The following is a 3,450-nucleotide window of genomic DNA, read 5'->3' on the forward strand; positions in this document are numbered from 1 at the left end:
CGTCCGGAGCCTGTGCTCCGCAACGGGAGAGGCCACCACAGTGAGAGGCCCGTGTACCACCAAAAAAAAAAAAAAAAAAAAAGCCTGAAAGATAAATGAAGTCTGCATATAGCTGGTACAGGATAAATGCATGCTTCTAACTTTATGATTGAAGATTCTTCAACTACAATTAGACACATGAATGTGCATGAGAGTTGCCGTGGATCAGATATTGTTCAAAACTCCTTCATTATAAAAGGCAGTGGCAGCAAATAACAGTAGAAAAAAAATCTCCACCTCACAGATCTACTTTTCTGTCCACTTGTTGGAGAGTGCCATCTCTGCTGCTACTATTTACTGATGCTTAAGGGTAGAACTAAATGATCCCAGTGTCAGATAAAGGCAGAATCACTACTACAACCCAAGAACGAATCTGTACAACTTGTGATTTACATCGTCTCATGTTATCGAACTATTATTCATGATGCCAGTAAACATTTATAAAAATGATGGTAAGGGCTTCCATGGTGGTGCAGTGGTTGAGAGTCTGCCTGCTGATGCAGGGGACACGGGTTCGTGTCCCGGTCCGGGAGGATCCCACGTGCTGCGGAGCGGCTGGGCCCGTGAGCCATGGCCACTGAGCCTGCGCGTCCGGAGCCTGTGCTCCGCAACGGGAGAGGCCACTACAGTGAGAGGCCCGCGTACATCAAAGAAAGAAAGAAAAAAAAAAAAGAAACACGTGTTCCTCCTATTCAGTCAGGTGGCAGTAAAGAAATTCATGTAACTTTAAGCTTCCTATTAAAATCTTCATCACTCTGAAAGCAAACGGTCACTATATAAATACAATGCACTGATATCCTGAAAGAAAAATATACTTGAAGAATCTACCAGAGTTAGAACAAGTATTTCCACCAAGGGAGAAAACTAATATGCATTGAGCATCGTGCTCTTCACATATTATTTCATCTAAAATTCCTATGAAATGGAAATCTTCATTTCACAGATGTAGGTGCTGAGGCTCAAAGAAATAAAATAACCTGCTTAAAGACAGACAGACAGATAGATACATAGATAGATAGACAGACAGGCAGGCAGGCAGGAGGCAGGCAGGCACACCGTCTATGGCAGAATTCTTCTGTAATTACAGGGCCATCAGCCTTTCTGGTGAAAGAAATCTGATTTAAGCAAACTTACAGAGCAAAAGCATAACCTTATTTTTGTTTTTAACTCAGTAATGTCAAAAATGAACAACTGAGAAAACAACTTTGAAATACAGTCTGTCCTCTTTTAAGAGAGGCCATCAATCAAACCACCCTAATGCATCACTCGAATCTGCTGAAAGAATTTCAAGCCTCATGGAACTGCAACAGAGTATCACGCCCAGTGGTGCTAGCCTAGTTGCTGTCCTATGCCCAGCAGTTGCACTGGGTTAATCTCTTGCCATGGATCATCAGTATTCCCTACTAGAATAAAAATGAGCAGCGCTATTAATGTTTTTGTGATTATTAACCCCTGATGTACTTTCCACTTTCTCGTCAGTGATATTGAGAAAAGCAGATGAAATGATTCAAAATGTTCATGTTTTTAGGAATAAAGACATTGTAAAACAAAGAAAAAACTACCTGAGGGCAGGGACCTTCTTTGTTTTCTTCAAATGTGTCCCAGAACAGCACCTGCATATAGTAACTACTTGTTCAATGAATGAATAACGACATGCTAGCTTGGCCATTCCTTTTACCATGCCAACCATAAGCTCAAAGCCAACTATAAGTTCAAAGCCAACCAAAACCACTACCATTATATGACTTCCCTGCCAGGTAGCCTATCTCATCAAATGAGAATATTCATACTCTTAACAGCTCACTTCTTCAGAGTTCCCTCAGACCCAAGGAGAACAAGAAGTAGTCAAAATGGTACCAAACCAGGATACTTACATGGTATCAATAAAATTAATGACTCTATTTCCTTTATTTGTAATCGGTTTAAAATATCTGAATACCCCTTGGATGGGCTATTACACCTGCTCTTAACATTCCTCTCAATGCTGACTCCTCTGGTAAGAAGGACTGTCCTCCAATCCTCATCCTCTGGTTGAATTATTTTCTACTGATAATTAGACATAGCCAAAGCACAGGTTGTGCACAAACTGTAAGATGACCAAACTACAGAAAAAACGAAAACTTAGAGAAATTTAAAAACAGAAGAATTAAGATGGGAGTGATTCAGAAGCGAGAGAAGTATGTGTATAATATGGTAAATACACCTCCTTAAAGATTAAGAGGTTAGGAAATATATCTTCATCTAAGAAGAAAAATATTGCTTAGAATAGAAGTAGGAAGTTAGAGGAGTACCTTATAGAGAGAGGTTGGAAAATAAGACCAGAGACAAAAGTTATGGAGTAAGATAACGATCTCAAGATTGGTGGAGAAGAAAATCATTAATAGTACTGCACCCACATTTCCTTAGAACTTACATTAATATATAATATATAATAATTATTTCTCTTCCATGGAGGAAGGGGAATGAAAGCTATTTACATACCTTACAAATGTGCTGCAAGACCCACAGCCTGTGTGGCAGAAGTTCTACAAAGTGCCTTGAACTTCTCAGATGAAAGGTACTATAAACACATTAAAAAAAAAATCAGGAATTATGTCTATTCATTTCGCAAAGAAAAAAACAAAAGCACAGGATGTAAAATGGGCTTGCCCAAAGTTCTGTTAAGTAATTCAGAATCCAGAAGGGGAAAAAGCACAGAATTTAATTTTTACTGACATAGCATAAAATTTACCACTTTTAAACGTTTTGGCCTCCTTCACTTAACAAAATGCACACTATCAACTTTATTTTCTGAGTATTACAAATTAACGTTGCCCTTTTAAAAGCAAAAATCAAAAGCAGATGAATCATATGCAAATTAATTTCCCAACATTATAAACATTTAACACACAGCATTACAAACACACAGCAAAGTTAAAAGAATTTTACAGTGAACACCTGTATGCCTACCACCCAGCCTACCACGAACATTTGAATGACCTGCTTTATCAAATTACATTTCCTTTTTAATACAAGCATTACAGAGAAATTAAAGACAACTGTCAGAAAATCAATGGATTCAAAAAAACAGGTTGAAGTCATTAGGTTAAGGACATGAATAATATTAGGAAATCCTTGATACCTTTGTCAGAAATGGTCAGTATTAGTTTACTGTTTAAAGTCAAAATGGACTCAGATCTACCCCCTACTCTTGGTGAATGATTCTAATTGTTTAATATCAGATCGGATCATTACCCTGATTTTTTTTTTAAATCTGATGATTAAAAAAAAAAATCCAAAGAACTTCCCATGTCCTAAAAGGTCCTACATGATGTGGTCCCTGCCCACCTCTGTAATTTCATTTTCCTCCCACTTTTCCCTTCACTCCACTCCAAACTTATTTCATTGGCTGGTTATGTTCTCCTCTTTTCC

The 3,450-nt window shown here is 38.0% G+C and overlaps 1 protein-coding gene across 3 annotated transcripts in view; it reads right to left on the minus strand.

Moving 5' to 3' along the window:
• Window positions 1-3,450, minus strand: part of RHOA (ras homolog family member A) — a 51,833-nt gene that overhangs the window by 43,927 nt on the left and 4,456 nt on the right. The window contains exon 2 of one of the 3 annotated variants that reach the window (XM_007446197.1): window positions 2,521-2,599. The exons of the other annotated variants lie outside the window; for them this stretch is intronic. The gene's annotated coding sequence lies outside the window, so the exon portion shown is untranslated. The remainder of the gene's footprint in view (window positions 1-2,520; window positions 2,600-3,450) is intronic. 3 annotated transcript variants of the gene reach the window in all.

Source organism: Lipotes vexillifer, unplaced genomic scaffold, assembly GCF_000442215.2.
Source record: "Lipotes vexillifer unplaced genomic scaffold, Lipotes_vexillifer_v1.1 scaffold491, whole genome shotgun sequence".
Lineage (NCBI taxonomy): Eukaryota > Metazoa > Chordata > Mammalia > Artiodactyla > Lipotidae > Lipotes > Lipotes vexillifer.